Here is an 18,280-nt window from a genome sequence, read left to right as displayed (position 1 = left end):
CTGGCGTCCTGTGAAAGCAGCCATAGATCATACGTGAACGAATGGGCATGGCCATGTTTTAATAAAACTTAATTTACAAAAACAGGCAGTGGGCCAGATTTAGCATGTGGGCCATAGTTTGCTGACCCCCTTTTAATGTAGAGAATCAAGGAGGAGGAGCCATTACTCAAAGTGAGAGTCAAATCTTTGGGGGAGGAGATAGCACATGAAATGTGTTTAACAGGGTGTGTAGTACAGTCGTCCCTCGGTATCCACGGGGAATTGGTTCCAGGACCCCCGTGGAAACCAAAGTCATGGATGCTCAATTCCCTTACATAAAATGGCGCGGTATTTGCACATAACCTACGCACATCCTCCCGTATACTTTAAATCATCTCTAGATTACTTATACTGCCTAACACAATGTAAATGCTATGGAAGTAGCTGTCTCATCACAATTGAAGACTTTCTCTGGAAGGTAGCCTTTCTCTTCTATGAGTTTCTTGAGCTCTTCTGGGAACGCTGATGCTGCCTGGGCATCAGCTGATGCCTATTCACTGGGATCTTGAAGTTTTGGATGCTGGATCGCTTTACAGAGCTAGCCGAACATCCCTTCCTCTCGCTCTCCTCAATCCCCTCGCAGTAGTGCTTAAAGAGGCTAAGTGCTTTTTCATGCATAATTTTGCCATCAACAGGGATATCCTTCTGTGACATGTCCTCCGGCCACACATTTAATGCTTTCTCAGCCTCTGCAAGCACTTTATCAGGAACCAGAGAGACAATTTTTTGCCGTCATAGCGGCAGCACTAACACTTCCAGGAATTTCAGCTTCTTTCTGCTATATTGTGCGAGTGCTTGATTCGTTCTTACCGACCTTATGGCCCACTTCAGCAAGCAACAGGCCACTTTTCAAAAGATCTAAGATTTTTATTTTCTCGTCGAGAGATAGCACTTTATGCCCCCTCTTAGCCTTTGAGGGATTACTTTGACCCCTTAATTGCTTTTTTAGGAGCCATTTTTGCACAGAAACAAAGGGTGCACACAACACAAGGAGTGAACGAACTAGACGCAAGGCAAACTATGCTCAAACAACGAGAGAGACTGAGGATCTGTGAAATGGCGGGAGGCTACAGCAGGGGATGCCTACACATCACTTCTTTCTTGTGGATTCAGCATGGTGCTCGGCACATGGCAAATTCAAGTTTTGCTTTTTTGGAACTTTTCTTTCTTTCTTTCTTTCTTTTTTTTTTTTGAGTATTTTTGATCCAGGTTGGTTGAATCCAAGGATGCAGAACCCATGGATATGGAGGGCCAACAATATTTCTATAGGGATACTTAGTTTCAATCTAGTTTATCCTTGGTTCTCAAAATATTGTACATATAATAATTTCCTGTCATCAGCTTCTGCACATGTTTCTTGAGAACTAAGGCCAAGTGATGATTTTGTGTTCTTACAGCGTTTAGATGACTTCCAAGATACAGTATGTGCTCCATAAATACTTTCGGAGAGGAGTATGGTAGGAGCTTCAAGGCAAGTTTCCCAGAGCTTTTAAACTCTACTCTGCTAAAGAGCCAAAGTCATAGGCAAAGATTAAAGCCAAATCATGTCTTGTATACTGTGTCTGGAGTTGTGGATGCTGATAGAGATTCTGAGAGAGACAGTTACCCTAGAATCCTGCCTAGAGAAGGGTGCCCTTTGGTTCTGGACCATAAGGAGACTGCGTGTTAATATTGAAAGAAACTCAATTAGAGGACCATTTAGTAAGTGATCACTGAAACCAAAAACCCATTGCCATTGAGTGCAGGCCAACTCATGACGACCCTGTAGCAATCAGAGATGATCACGAATGTGAAGCACCAATTGTTTAAGAGACTTGCTTTGATTTCTTTTGTTTTCCCTGGTCAGACCATTTCTCATGTACTCCTTGGCTTTGACCTGGTCTCCAGAGGTTACTGTCAGCTAAAGAGCAGGTTCTGGGAAAGAGTGGGTGTTGACTTCCATCCTGGCAAATTCCTGCCAGGCCAACCTCATTGGCCACAGATACTTGTTAACCGCCATGCATCTGGGAGCTCCAAGTTGAAATCTCCAGCAGTGGTGATTTACATCCTGTTTCAGAAATGCGTTAAGGCCTAGAAGTGTGCTCTGTGGACCGGCAGCATCCGTACCACCTGGGAGTACATTAGAAATGCAGAATCCCAGTCCCTGCCCCAGACCTACCGAATCAGAATCTGCACTTCAGCAAGATGCCCAGCTGATTCGTCTGTACGTTAAAGTTGGAACAGCTCTGCTATAAGGGGCACTTTTTCATATGAACGGCTTTTCAGCACTTTTCTGACAAATGTATCAGCTAATTGCTAAAAATCCTTTCCTGGAAACATTCACCATTGCAGGTTTATTATCATTGTGAGACAGAGGAGCACATTTTTAGAACTCATCTCATAGAAACAGCATGTTATACATGGTCACAATATAGCTCTTTCTCACAATTTGTTATGTCTGCACACTTTGTAAATAAATGTCTTTCTACCGTGGAAATAATGACTTGAGGATGTAGAAATGTTGAATGTTCATTGTCTTCCCAGGGCTTTCAGCTCATTTGGTCTCTATGACACACTTGGGGAAAAAACACAACGTTGTTTGTCCTGATTTATAAAATGATCATAAAAACCCATTGCCATTAGCTCAATTCTGACTCATGGCGACCCCATGTGTTACAGAGAAGAACTGGCCCGTAAGGTTTTTTAAGGCTGTGACCTTGCAGAAGCAGATCACCAGGCCTTTCTTCCCACCCACATATGGGCATAAAAAGGTAGCAGGGCTTACTCGTGGCCATTATTGGAGCTAGGACGAAGAGTTTAGAATTTCTGGATTTTTCTCTTGTATTCAGTGATAGGAAATCCTGGTGGCATAGTGGTTAATTGCTGCAGCTGTTAACCAAAAGGTCAGCAGTTCGAATTCACCCGGCACTCCTCGGAAACTCTATGGGGCAGTTCTACTCTGTCCTATAGGGTTGCTATGAGTTAGAGTTGACTCGATGGCTACAGGTTTGTTTTTTTGTTTTGTTTTGTTTTATTCAGTGATAACATGCCTATCTTTGGAGCAGACAGAACACAAAATAGGAATGAACTCCAAATGGAAACTGGGGAAGATGGAAGAAACTATTAGTACCACCAGCTGCCATCAAGTCGGCTCCAACTCATGGTGACCCCATGTGTTCCAGAGTAGAAGTACTCCATAGGGTTTCCATGGCTGCAGTCTTTACGGAACTGCCCCATAGGGTTTCCATGCCTGCAGTCTTTACACAACTGCCCCATAGGGTTTCCATGCCTGCAGTCTTTACACAACTGCCCCATAGGGTTTCGATGGCTGCAGTCTTTACAGAACTGCCCCATAGGGTTTCCATGGCTGCAGTCTTTACAGAACTGCCCCATAGGGTTTCCATGCCTGCAGTCTTTACACAACTGCCCCATAGGGTTCTCATGGCTGCAGTCTTTACGGAACTGCCCCATAGGGTTTCCATGGCTGCAGTCTTTACGGAACTGCCCCATAGGGTTTCCATGGCTGCAGTCTTTACGGAACTGCCCCATAGGGTTTCCATGGCTGCAGTCTTTACGGAACTGCCCCATAGGGTTTCCATGGCTGCAGTCTTTACGGAACTGCCCCATAGGGTTTCCATGGCTGCAGTCTTTACAGAACTGCCCCATAGGGTTTCCATGGCTGCAGTCTTTACAGAACTGCCCCATAGGGTTTCCATGGCTGCAATCTGTACAGAACTGCCCCACAGGGTTTCCATGGCTGCAGTCTTTACAGAACTGCCCCATAGGGTTTCCATGCCTGCAGTCTTTACACAACTGCCCCATAGGGTTCTCATGGCTGCAGTCTTTACGGAACTGCCCCATAGGGTTTCCATGGCTGCAGTCTTTACGGAACTGCCCCATAGGGTTTCCATGGCTGCAGTCTTTACGGAACTGCCCCATAGGGTTTCCATGGCTGCAGTCTTTACGGAACTGCCCCATAGGGTTTCCATGGCTGCAGTCTTTACGGAACTGCCCCATAGGGTTTCCATGGCTGCAGTCTTTACAGAACTGCCCCATAGGGTTTCCATGGCTGCAGTCTTTACAGAACTGCCCCATAGGGTTTCCATGGCTGCAATCTGTACAGAACTGCCCCACAGGGTTTCCATGGCTGCAATCTTTACAGAAGGAAACAGTCACATCTTTCTCCCTTGAAGCAGCTGGTGAGTTCTAACTGCCGATCTTTCAGTTAGCAGCTGAGCACTTAAACACTGCACCGCCAGTGTGTTGTAACTCTCTAGCTTACCTTCTTAAGGATGCCAGCATGTTTACTATAAACACCTGTTTTCCAGGGATTATAATTCAACAGTAAAGAAAGAAGTCCTCATCAGACCCTGAGATAGGCACGGAAGAATGTTTTTGATTGAAAATAGACCTGTTTTAGCTTGGCAAATTTAACGGCCTTTGGTAGTTTAAAAAATGAGCCTAAAACAATGGTGAATGCTATTAGACATCATCTTGATATTAAAAACGTCTTATAACATCACATTTAAAAACCCTTAAAAACCAACTTGTGATACTGTTTCTACAAGCCCAGGAGGATCTCAGTTTGAATGTTGGAAAGCAGCCACTAGAGCAAGTTTTTTCATTATGGGTTTGGACTGCCTACATATTACATCTTTGAAACACCATTCATCTGGGTAGTGGCTCCAGTCACAAGACAAGGTCAGTGGTTCAGAGATTTAAACCCCCCTATAAATAAATAAATAAATAAATACGCAGGTATGTGATGACTTATAACGTTCTTTCTTTGGTCAAATGCTATGGAAAATAGGAATGATGGTCACTTTCTCTGAATGAGGAACCATTACCTCAGTGGAAAAGCAAACAGATTTTCAGAATTTGTTTATCTGGATCTCTTCCAATCCTCTTAAGGATGATGGCCTTTGGGAAAGGAAGATGATTTTAGTTGATGAAAGTGAACATTTTGGAGCTAGAAGGGACCTCAGATTTCTTGTAGTCCAGCACTCCCATTCTACGGATAAGAAAAATGGTGGTGCTGGTGGTTTCTTTTGAGGCAGCTCCAATTCCTGGCAATCCCGCGTACAGAATGAAATGTCGGCCCGGTCCTGAACCATCTTCCTGATCGTCGTTATGCTCGAGTCCGTTGATGCAGCCACTGTGTATTCTGACTGCCTTTCAACCTACAGGGTTCATTTTCCAGCACTGTATCAGACAATATTCTGTTGTGATGGATAGGCTAATTTCCAGAAGTAGATACCCAGACCTTTCTTCCTAGTCTGTCTTAGTCTGTGAAAGCTCCACTGAAACCTGAGGGGCAGAAATATAAATGACCTTCCCAAGGTGACACTATAATTCAGGGATCAGCATACTATAGTCTGAGGGCCAAATATAGACCCGTATTTGTAAAGAAGTATAGCCAGAATCATCCTTAGAAGCAAGGATAGCGAGATTACATCTTATATACTTTGGACATGTTATCAGGAGGGATCAGTCCCTGGAGAAGGACATCATGCTTGGTAAAGTAGAGGGTCATCGAAAAAGAGGAAGACCCTCAGGGAGATGGATTGACACAGTGGCTACAACAATGGGCTCAAAGCATAACGATTGTGAGGCTGGCACGGTGTTTTGTTCTGTTGTACGTAGGGTCGCTATAAGTCAGAACCAACTCGACCGCACCTAACAACATTTATAAATAAAGTTTTATTGAAACAAATCCATGCCCACTCATTTACATGTTGTCTCTGCTAGCTTTCCATACGTCAGAGTTGAGTAGTTGTAACAGAGATCATATGACCAGCAAAGCTAAAATATTTACTATCTGGCTCTTTACAGGAAAAGTTTGCTGACCCCTGCTACAAACAGTAAACTTAGAATTTAGCTTCCTGCCTTTCAAGCCAGTAGAAAGCCAGTGTTCTTCCATTTATATCCTTTTGTATTTTCTAGTTCATAAAAGTGCATACATAGTGATGTCAGTTCCTTCCCCTTTCTGTCTCTTGCCACCTTCTTCTTTTTAACAATCCCTCCCCTTCTATTCTGGCTAGTACCTAATCAAGGATAATTTTTAAAGTAATATTGTGATTCTCTTATTCAGAAAAAAAATTAATACAATGAGGGATAAAAATGAGGGATAGCTAGTACATATTCTTTCACTTAGGATTCTAAATGTCGCTATAGCAAGGCTAAGAAATTTAAGAAAACTACAGTCCAGACACGCAAAGACTTTATATGTTAATCCATAAAACATGCAAGCATGGCTAAAATATATGTGCATGTCCCCAGTAAGCAGTGAAGATAGAGCTTTCACATGGATAGTCATCTCAGAAGACATTTGAATATTGCATATACTGCTTATGAGGATATTCAGTGGGAAGCCAATTGAATTGACCAAGCTTGGTGAGTAGCAGTATTAGGATATGAAAAAAAAAAAAAAAAGGCTATGAGTCATCTATAAATAAGTCAAATGTGAAGATGGATGCTGCCTCTAAAAATGATGACTGTTTGCAAAGTGTTTTAACAACACATTTGGAAATTAGAGTCGTCAGATTCAACCAATGCTGGGTTTCATTAATCCTATAATCACCGTCAAGTTCATGACATGATGCATTTACTGGGTCCTGAGAGTATGTTCAGGTTCCATATTACAGCCAAAAGCAAAAGACCAGCCCTACGTGAAGCAGGAAAAAGCATTCAGTGACCGGTATGGGTGAAACAGATGGGATAACTTGAGGGGCATGAGGCAGATTCCCCTGTCTACTGATGCCTGCATTTCCCAGCATGAGATGCCCAACTGAGGTGTTTCCATCAAAATATAGGGTTCAGGGACCAACTCGGAGCCAGGACAATGTCCATGTAGGGCGAGCCCTGGCGCCTGTTGTTATAGATTGAATCGTGTCCCCCCAAATTGTGTGTCAACTTGGCTAGGCCATGATTCCCAGTATTGTGTGGTTGTCCACCATTTTGTGATCTGATGCAATTTTCCCATGTGTTGTAAGTCTTAATCTCTGCCTGTGGTTAATGAGGCAAGATTAGGTTATGTTAAAGAGGATTAATTAGGGTAGGATATAACACTCTTACTCAGATCATATCCCTGATCTGCTGTAAAGGGATTTTCTCTGGGGTGTGGCCTGCATCACCTTTTATCTTACAAGAGATAAAAGGAGAGAGAAGTCAGTAGAGGGAGGGGGACCTCCTACCACCAAGAAAGAGGTGCCAGGAGCAGAGTGTGTCCTTTGGACCGAGGGTCCCTGCACTGAGAAGCTCCTAGACCAGGGGAAGATTGAGGACAAGGACCTTCACATTTGGAAGTCTCTCACATGCTGGAACTAGTCTGAGTAATAGATATAGAAGACACGGTCGCTGCCCTCACAGGGCATGTGCCCAGCCTAGCGTATCCACTTGGCATCACATACTTATCTGGGAGGTACAACTATGAACCCATGAGCAGATATATCAGTATTCTAGTGAAATGAGTCTCAATCGGCTGACTGTTCCCACATTTAGCGCTGTAACAACTGTCTGGGCAACCTTGGCCAACCTGGCCATTCTGCATGTGTTTTAATTGTCCTTCCAGAATTACCAGTTACCATCTAGTTGACACTGACTCATGGTGACCCCATGTGTGTCAGAATAGAACTGTGCTTCATAGGGTTTTCAAGGGCTGATTTTTTAAAAGTAGATTGCCAGGCCTTTCTTCCAGTTTGCCTATGAGTGTATTTGAACCTCCAACCTTTGGGTTAGCACTGAACATGTTAACCATTTGCAGCAGCCAGGAACTCCTTCCAGAATCACAGTGTTGGAGAAGTCCGTGAGCTAGTACTTTGCCAAAGTCAAAAGTCTAATCCAAGGAAGGGCTGCAGCCGACTTTAATGGCTACCTCTAGATGTGAAGTTTGGGGACTCTAGGTATGTGGCCTCAGGCAATTAGGACATCTCACATTGTCCCAGAATTTCTCACATACGGAGGCTGAATTTTTGGAGGACTAAGTTTGTGTGTGCAAACTTTTGGTTTTTTTTTAAGTTTGTGTGTGCAAACTTTTGGTAGGAGAACCAGTTAGCCTGGGTTTAATTCTGGTAATCCTCCCAAATACCTTTTAGGAAACATAAATAATTTTGCAGGCTGGTGAGAAGTTGTACTGAAATGCATGGATATATAATCGCACAGTTAGTTTTATTCTGTAGGGTGGCAAATCATGTCCTGAAGCATATGGAAATAATCAGAAAAATGTCTACGTTTGGTTGCTAAGATATACATTCAAATGTCTTTTAACATAGTTAAACTCTTCATTAATAATACATTTCTGCTTGACTAAAATGATTTTGTAATGAATATATTTTTGAGTTTCTGCTTCCATGAGGCTTGGCATTAATATTTAAAGTAGTTTTTAACTGCCTCCTTTCCCCCTCCACTGTATTTTCTTGTCCTCCTTGTCATAACAGAAGTGACGTCTTAAAAATAGTCGTTCAGATGATGCTTCATTCTGTCTATATTGCTTTGATGTTGTTTTCACCTCATCAGGACGGCTTTCTTTGTGTGCACCGGCACCAAACCTGCTAATAAGGGCCGGTAGGATGGAAAACTCTCGCATTGCCTCTTGTATGAGTTCAAAGTACTGTGACTACTCTTCTGAAGCCTGATTTAATGGACAGAATTATGGACTGCGACGGAAGAAAACAGTGGCCTAATTCAAGAAATGTCTGTAAACAACACAATTAACTGGAACCAAAGACTTGGTCAGTCAGCTCTTCACTGATCTATGGAGACAAGAAACTCTGCAGGACAAGCCTCCATTGGCGTCAAGCCAAGGACCCCTTCCAGCCCCGGTGGGGCACACCAAGCTGGGCACTAAACAAACATGGCAGCCACAAAAACTTGGAGCTTTTTAAACTCACCGAGAACCATCTTTTTGTTGCTTATTTTCCTCGCCCCCCTCTGCTTCTTCTACCTCAAACCACATTTCATGTCAACCCAGAAGAGACCTTGAAAATTGTTTTAATTGTGCTTTAAGTGAAAGTTTACAAAGTCAACTCAGTCTCTCATACAAAAATTTCTATACACCTTGCTACATACTCCTAGTTGCTCTCCCTCTAATGAGTTAGCACACTCCTTCTCTCCACCCTGTATTCCCCGTGTCCATTCAGTCAGCTTCTGTCCCCCTCTGCCTTCTCATCTCTCCTCCAGACAGGAGCTGCCCACATAGTCTCTTGTATCTACTTGAGCCGAGAATCTCACTCCTCACCAGCATCATTTTCTATCTTATAGTCCAGCCCAATCCCTGTCTGAAGAGTTGGCTTCAGGAATGGTTCCAGTCTTGGGCTAACAGAGGGTCCAGGGACGATGACCTCCAGGGTCCCTCTAGTCCCAGCCAGAGACCTTGAATATTATGGGCTTGCCAATATAAAAGCCTTTTTGCAGCCACGTTGGGAGCTCTGTAGGCTTGAGGGTTTCGTAACCCAACCATCATTTACAGCAAAGTGAATGAGAAAATGTTTTCCATTGTGCAACACTTTCTATAACACTATACTGCCTTGGATTATTCTGAAAACAATCTTTGTGAGTCCAAAGAGATGTGGAGATAGGATGATCAAATTCTGAGTCACTTTTTTTTTTTTAATTTATATTGTTGTTGTTAGTTGCCATTGAGTTGGCTCCTACTCATGGCAACTTTATGGGTAACAGAAGGAAATGTTACCCAGTCAGAGATGAATAACTGGATATATGTGGCTTATGATTTTCTATATCTGAAATAGACATGATACTGTTTTTTCAACTAAAGTTTAGTGACCACCTATTATATGTCAGATACTGTGCTGAGAATTATATCTTCATCATCTTGTTTATTTTTTACAACAACCCTGTGAGCTAAGCAGGGTTTCTCAACCTCGGCACTATTGACATTTGGGTAGGATCATTCCTTTTGGGGGTGACTATCCTGTGCATGAGAAACCCTAGTGGTGCAGTGGTTAAGCACTTGGCTGCTAACCGAAAGATCCGCAGTTCGAACCCACCAGCCCCTCCACAGGAGAAAGATGTGGCAGTCTGCTTCCGTAAAGATTTACAGCTTTGGAAACCCTATGGGGCAGTTCTTCCCTGTCCTATAGGGTTGCTATGGGTCAGAATCAACTCAATGGCAACAAGTTTTGGGTTTGGTCTTATTCATTGTAGGGTATTGAGCAGCATCCCCAACCTCTACCCACTCAATGCCAGTAGCACCCTCCCTCATCATACCAACCAGAATGTCTCCAGACGTAGCCAAATGTCCCCAGAAGGGCAAGATCTGCCCCCCCACCCGTTTGAGTACCACTGAGCTAAAGAAATTCTATTTTGCAGGTAACGAAAATCCAGTAGGAAGAGTTTAGGTCATTAAATTTAGGTAATCCAGAGTCACAAAGCTAGTGAGTGACATAATTTAGACCTGCCTGCCTCGAGACTTTAGAGCCTGACCTCACATTCCTTCTTCCATGCGGCGTCTCTTTTTCTGATACTGAGGTGTGTTTCTCGGGAAACGCCGGCGACCGCAGAAGCCTGCAGGTCCCTTCTGAGAGCCTGCCTTCTCCTAGGGCGGATTCGCCACCGAGATTTGATCCAGGGCTTAGAGGCATGCACACAAGAGGGAGCCAGGACTTGCTTCCAACAAATCGCCTGCAGCATTCATAGCCGCCCTCACAGCCTACAAAGCATGAAGATCTTTTTGTCCAGAACAGTTTCAATCCGCTGCAAACAAGAGCTGCGCGAAGCACAAAGTTGCAAACCAGTTCAGTTCAGTCAGATGCTGGGAGTTTCTGGAGAGACTTAAATAGCGCTGCCAATGTAGGTCGCTATTTTTAAGGCTGAGCTAAGTGTTTGAAAGTGGTTCACAGAGCCGTGATCTCAGATAGAAATCACAGAACGCCAGAGCTGCAAGGAATCTCAGGGCGTCGCTTGAGATGAATAGAAACCGACCCTGAGAAGTGAGGATTGTGCCCGGGGTCAAACAGCTGGGATTGCTGGCTCCCGGGAAAAATTCCTGCTATTTTACTCTGCCTTCTACCTGAAGAAGGTCTGAACTCATCAACTTCCAAACCAGGTGCTGTCAAGTCACCTCCAACTCGCAGCGACCCCATGGGTGTCAGAGTAGAGCTGTGCTCCCGAGGGTTTTCGATGGCTGAGTTTTCAGAAGTAGATCACCAGGTGCTTCTTCTGAGGTGCCTCTGGGTGGACTCAAACTTCCAACCTTTCTTTTAGCAGTCAAGCACGTCAACGATTTGCACCATCCAAGGATCTCAACTACTGACCTTTATGAAGGTGTGATTACTTGCTTAAGCTCCTTCCTAGTTGGCTCTTGGCAGATTAGAAAAGAATAGATGACCAAATCTTCACCCTCTTTCCATTCTGAGAATGGATTGTTGTTGTTGATGGATGCCCTCAAGTCAACTCATACCCACCCTATAGGACAGAGTAGAACTGCCCGATAGGGTTTCCTAAGCTGTAATCTTTACAGATGGAGCCCTGGTTGCAGAGTAGTTAAGTGCTCTGCTGTTAACCGAAAGGTTGGCGGTTCAAAACCCCCAGCTGCTCCTTGGGAGAAAGATGTGGTAGTCTGCTTCTATAAAGATTACAGCCTTGGAAACCCTATGGGGCAATTCTACCCTGTCCTATAGGGTCGCTATGAGTCGGAATCAATTCGACAGCAACGAGTTCGATTTTGGTTTGGTAATCCTATGACACCCTCATCAACACAGTTGGGAGGTTGTGGTTTGGCTGAAGGCTAGTCGGGGAGCTGGTGGGCTTAATTTCATGTGTCGGACTCAGTGGAAGTAGTGTTTGGTCCCAAGGTGAAGGCAGATCTTGAAGAGCCTGGGTTAGGGAGTTTTGGCCCCATGGAGAACCCCTTCTCTTGGATACTTTCAGCAGGTCTGGGTGTTCATATGTTAAGGAGGCTGGAGTAGGGTTTCCTTTTTCAGTATAAGTATGTCCCATGTAATATTGGTGGTGCAGTGGTTAAGAGTTCAGCTGGTAACCCAAAGGTTAGCAATTCAAATTCATCAGCCACTCCTTGGGGCAGTTCTACTCTGTCCTGTAGGGTAGCTATGAGTCGGAATCAACTCGACAGCACTTAACAATGTAACGTTTAGGTGGAGTCAACTTGACAGCAATGGGTTTGGGTTTTTTGATTTATACTATATATTTGTCATTTATCTGAAATTGAAGTTTAAAACTGGACACCCTTTATTTTTAGCTGCAAAATTTGGCAACCCTAAGCTGGAGGCTGCCCTTGCAAATGATCTCAGTGGGGTCAGCTGAGATCATTCTCAGCCATACCGGGCAGCTGAGCAGAACTGCAAGGGTTCTGCTTATCAAAAAGTCTTTGGGTGTTCAAGAAGAATCTAGAGGCTAATAGGTCCTTGGACAAGAAAAGTAAGACTCCATTCAAAGGGGGTGGGATTTTAAAAAAAAAAACAGGCCCCAGCCCCTGGGAAGGTGTCTAGGAACTCAGAATGGACTCTTTCTAAAGTGGGGGAAATAAAGGACATGCATCTCTCATGGGATCGCGGGGTCAGCATCGTTGCCCAAAACTAGGAGCTGTGCACAGACTGTGTTATCATGGCAGTGCTGGGTCCATCCTGAGGAAGCGGGTAGAATTTCCACATCAGAGGGGGCCTCTAAACCAAAAGAGCCAGAAGGCTTTGCTTCTACATGCGCTGGCTGCTGCTCTGCCAGAGGCCACCTCTTTGCACTTGTGTCTCTCAGCAGCAATGGGATGGGGGGCACTTGGGAGTGGTGGAGAGTTTGGTGAAGCCACAGAGGCGGAAGCAGGAAAAGGAGGTCCCTGGAGCATCTTCTCAGGAAGCAAAGAGTAAACCACCAGCTTCCAAAGCTGGATATTCTTGGGATTGGACTTCCAGTAATAACACTGCATATTCATGGAACCCAAATCGTTCCACAGTTACAGCCAGGGCCTTGACTTTTCCCAAGACTGCTGTGGTTGTTCTTGGTAGCTGCCGTTGAGTCAGCCCCGAATCATGGTGACCCCATGCGCAATGGAACAAAATGGCGCCATTCCCATGATTGGTTGGGGATTGGACCGTTGCAATCCAGAGGGTTCTCATTGGCTGGTTTTCAGAAGTAGATTGCCAGGCCTTTCTTCCGAGTTTGTATTAGTCTGGAAGTTCTGCTGAAACCTATTCAGCAATATAGGAACATGAAAGCCTCCATTGACACATCAGTGGTGGCTACAACACATGAGGTAGAGTGGCTGAGGATCAAACTTGGGTCTCCCACATGGAAGGTGAGAATTCCACCGCTGAATTACCATAGCCTCTATGGTTTAGATACATTCCAAAGAGTGATATGTATTTTTTCTCTACTTGCACTTTTAATTTTGCTAAATTCTACTAAGCTCTTTCTGATCCGTGTATTTTATGTCAATACATTATCAAACAGACATGTAGTCCTGGCAGATTGTAATGATTCAGTTATTTGTTTGACATCAGCTAAGACCCCTTGCCCTGGATTAACTCAGTTAGCGTTTGTGGATTTTTCCAGTACTTGCACTCTATTTGGTGTTTTATGGCAAAAAGACCTTATTTGAAAACATCTTGGTGGACCGTTGTTCACTGCTTCCTGAACATGCTGTACAGGATAGAATGTGGTTTGTAATAAAATGCAGGCTTCCCCCCCAGCTTGTTATTACAATGCTGTATTTTACATAGAAATTATATTAGGCAGCCTGTGCCTTTCCTTTTTTTTTTTTTTTTTTTTTCCTTTAGTGATTAAGACTTGGCGGAGGGAGAAAAAAAAAAAAGAAAGAAGGTTTGTTTTTAATAAAATAGCCCCCTCCGGTAAAGTGCTTGGCTGCTAACTGAAAGGTTGGCAGTTCCAACCCACCAGCTGCTCCACAGAAGAAAGATGTGGTAGTCTGCTTCTGTAGATTGTTGTTATTGTTAGGTGCCATCAAGTCGGTTCTGACTCACAGCAACTGTGAGCACAACTGAACGAAACACTGCCCGGTCCAGCACCATCCTTACAATCATTGTTATATTTGAGCTCATTGTTGCAGCCACTATGTCAGTCTACCTCGTTGAGGGTCTTCCTCTTTTCCACTGACCCTGTACTTTGCCAAGCGTTATGTCCCTCTCCAGGGACTGATCCCTCCTGACAACATGTCCAAAGTATGTAAGATGCAGTCTCGCCATCCTTCCTTCTAAGGAGCATTCTGGCTGTACTTCTTCTAAGACAGACCTGTTCGTTCTTTTGGCAGTCCATGGTATATTCAACATTCTTCGCCCACACCACAATTCAAAGGCATCAGTTCTTCTTCGGTCTTCCTTATTCATTGTCCAGCTTTCACATGCATATAATGTGATTGAAAATACCATGGCTTGGGTCAGGCACACCTTAGTCTTCAGGCTGACATCTTTGCTCGTCAACACTTTAAGGAGGTCCTTTGCAGCAGATTTACCCAATGCAATACGTCTTTTGATTTCTTGACTGCTGCTTCCACGGGTGTTGATTGTGGATCCAAGTAAAATGAAATCCTTGACAACGTCAATCTTTTCTCCGTTTATCATGATGTTGCTCATTGGTCCAGTTGTGAGGATTTTTTTTTATGTTGAGGTGCAATCCATACTGAAGGCTGTGGTCTTTGATCTTCATCAGTAAGTGCTTCAAGTCCTTTTCACTTTCAGCAATCAAGGTTGTGTCATGTGCATAACCCAGGTCGTTAATGAGTCCTGCTCCAATCCTGATGCCCCGTTCTTCTTCATATAGTCCAGCTTTTTGGATTATTTGCTCAAAATACAGATTGAATAAGTATGGTGAAAGGATACAACCCTGACACACACATTTCCTGACTTTAAACCACACAGTATCCCCTTGTTCTGTCCGAAGAGCTGCCTCTTGATCTATGTAAAGGTTCCTCATGAGCACAATTAAGTGTTCTGGAATTCCCATTCTTTGCAATGTTATCCATAATTTGTTATGATCCACACAGTCAAATGCCTTTGCATAGTCAATAAAACACAGGTAAATGTCCTTCTGGTATTCTCTGCTTTCAGCCAGGATCTATCTGACATCAGCAATGACATCCCTGGTTCCACGTCTTCTTCTGAAACTGGCCTGAATTCTAGCAGTTCCCTCTCGATATACTGCTGCAGCCATTTTTGAATCATCTTCAGCAAAATTTTGCTTGTGTGTGATATTAATGATATTGTTGTATAGTTTCCACATTCCGTTGGAGCTCTGTCAGTTTGTAGTACTGTGGGGGCTTGCGTGTTGCTGTGAGGCTGGAAGCTGTGCCACCAGTATTCAGATACCAGTAGGGTCACCCGTGGAGGACAGGTTTCAGCTGAGCTTCCAGACTAAGACAGACTAGGAAGAAGGACCCGGCAGTCTACTTCTGAAAAGCATTAGCCAGTGAAAACCTTATGAAGAGCAGCAGAACATTGTCTGATATAGTGCTGGAAGATGAGCCCCCCATGTTGGAAGGCACTCAAAAGATGACTGGGGAAGAGCTACCTCCTCAAAGTAGAGTCGACTTTAAGGAAGTGGATGGAGTAAAGCTTTTGGGACCTTCATTCACTGATGTGGCACGACTCAGAATGAGAAGAAACAGCCACAAACATCCATTAATAATCGGAACTTGGAATGTACAAAGTATGAATCTAGGAAAATTGGAAATCATCAAAAATGAAATGGAACACATAAACATCGATATCCTAGGCATTGGTGAGCTGAAATGGACTGGTATTGGCCATTTTGAATCAGACAGTCATATACTCTACTATGCCAGGAATGACAACTTGAAGGGGAATGGTGTTGCATTCATTGTCAAAAGAACATTTCAGAATCTATCCTGAAGTACAACGCTGTCAGCGATAGGGTAATATCCATACGCCTACAAGGAAGAACAGTTAATACGACTATTATTCAAATTTACGCACCAACTACTAAGGCCAAAGATAAAGAAGTAGACGATTTTTATCAGCTACTGCAATCTGAAATTGATCAAACATGCATTTGGGATGCATTGATAATTACCGGTGGTTGGAATGTGAAAGTTGGAAACAAAGAAGAAGGATCAGTAGTTGGAAAATATGGCCTTGGTGGTAGAAACAATGATGGAGATCGAATGATAGAATTTTGCAAGACCAACGACTTCTTCATTGCAAATACCTTCTTTCACCAACATAAACGGCGACTATGCACACGGACCTCGCCAGATGGAACACACAGGAATCAAACTGACTACATCTGTGGAAAGAGACGATGGAAAAGCTCAATATCATCAGTCAGAACAAGGCCAGGGGCCGACTGTGGAACAGACCATCAGTTGTTCTTATGCAAGTTCAAGCTGAAACTGAAGAAAATCAGAGCAAGTTGTTGTTAGATGTTGTCGAGTCAGTTCTGACTCATAGCGACCCTATGTACAACAGAAGGAAACACTGCCTGGTCTTGCACCATCCTCACAATTGTCATTATGCTTGAGCCCATTGTTGCAGCCACTGTGTCAATCCATCTCGTTGAAAGTCTTCCTCTTTTTCACTGACCCTCTACTTTACGAAGCATATGTCTTTCTCCAGGGACTGGTCCATCCTAATAACATGTCCAAAGTATGTGAGACAAAGTCTTACCATCCTTGCTTCTAAGGAGCATTCTGTCTGTACTTCTTCTAAGACAGATTTGTTGGTTCTTTTTTTTTTTTTCTGGCAGTTCAATATTCTTCACCAGCACCGTAATTCAAATGCATCAATTCTTCAGTCTTCCTTATTCATTGTCCAGCTTTTGCATGCACATAAGGTGATTGAAAATGCCATGGCTTAGGTCAGGTGCACCCTTGTCCTTGTAGTAAAAGGCTAACTCATAAAGATTACAGCCTTGGGAACCCTATGGGCAGTTCTGTTCTGTTCTGTACGATCGCTATGAGTCGAAATCAACTCAACGGCAACGGGGTTGGTTTTTTGGTTTTGGTAAAGATTAATGTCTTGATACAGGACATAATTTAGTAGTCTAGAATCAATTGTCACATTCTCACCTAGGCCTCCTTTCAGTTACAAGAATATTCTTTGTGTTGCCTCTTGTTGTAGTGTTCTTTTGGGAAATGTTTTAATATCGAGATGTACTGTGTTCGTACACCTAAGAACTTGTTTTCTTGGTACCACCTCAGAAATCATTCCAAAGGCATTCTTTCCTAGTGTTGAGAGATTGGTGGTTTCCTGGAGTACCTCAGGGTGGCAAATTCTTGTATTCTCTTGCTGTAGGGAAGTAGCACATATTTATTTAAAACCACCCGAGAACATTGCCACTGCTGACTTTTGTGCCAAGAAAAGGAACAAAACATGTAGCCATGTCTTTTCTTTCAATAGTCAAAGGGCAAGAAATACTCCTATGGTGGCATCCTAAATTTGGCAAACCTGCATTAGAGTTGTGAGCACTTTTGCTGACCATGCATTATGGAAGGGCGTGGGAAAACTGAAAGGAAATGAAAGCAAAGCAACGGCATTGGTTAAAATGATGCAAAACAGTTCCTCTGCAAAAAACCTTACAGGAAACAGGCTTGTTTCACCTGAGAAGTGTGTGCTGGGGGCAGAGTGCCTACGTCCGGGGGAATTAAAAGTCTCCTCTCCTCAGAGAAAGGTTGAACCCTGATTTGGATGTTTGTTGTGGGAGGACAACAGGCTGTGTGAGAGCTGCCGTGTACAGTTGTGTGGGTCTTGCAGGCTGCACCTGGCACAAGAGTGCCCGGCCAAGGGGGCACACAGAGCTGAAATTCGGCCCCTGTGGCACACACTAGCCGGTCACCTGACCAACGTCTGCCTCAATCCCTAGGAAGAGCACCTGCTTTGTGCTCATCTGACCAGAGTGCGCACTTCTTTCTCACTGTAAAGGGCTCCCAGGTATGCCATTGAAACTCAGACTGTCAGTCCCTGAAAATGTCATTGCTGCTCTCCCCCACCCGCTTTGCTACCAGTCTGTGATCTGGAACTGCAGAGGCTCTTACAGAGTAACTTCACCTGGAGCAAAAGGACCAAAAGATGAATGACGGTGGCCAGCACTAAAACGGCATTGCTTATTTCTTTTCAAAAGCCTGGCTGAGTTCTGAAGGAGTCTTGGGCGTTGATGAGGAAAGGGCTGAATTTCTGCAGGTTGCCGCCAAGGCAGAGTAGCCAGGATCCGGGTGAGGTTCCAGAAGCTGGGATCAGGCCTCTGGTTATGGACTGTCACTGTGCAACAGTTCCTGTCCCGGCTGCTTGTGACGTGGGCCTTTCCCTTTGTTCTTGGAAAGGGA

The 18,280-nt window shown here is 44.0% G+C and overlaps 1 protein-coding gene across 1 annotated transcript in view; it reads left to right on the top strand.

The window, feature by feature from the left end:
- Positions 1-18,280, top strand: part of FRMPD4 (FERM and PDZ domain containing 4) — a 604,892-nt gene that overhangs the window by 369,370 nt on the left and 217,242 nt on the right. The gene's annotated exons all lie outside the window — the stretch shown is intronic.

Source organism: Elephas maximus, chromosome X (assembly GCF_024166365.1).
Source record: "Elephas maximus indicus isolate mEleMax1 chromosome X, mEleMax1 primary haplotype, whole genome shotgun sequence".
NCBI classification, from domain to species: Eukaryota; Metazoa; Chordata; class Mammalia; order Proboscidea; family Elephantidae; genus Elephas; species Elephas maximus.
This window is presented reverse-complemented; position numbering and strand designations above follow the sequence as displayed.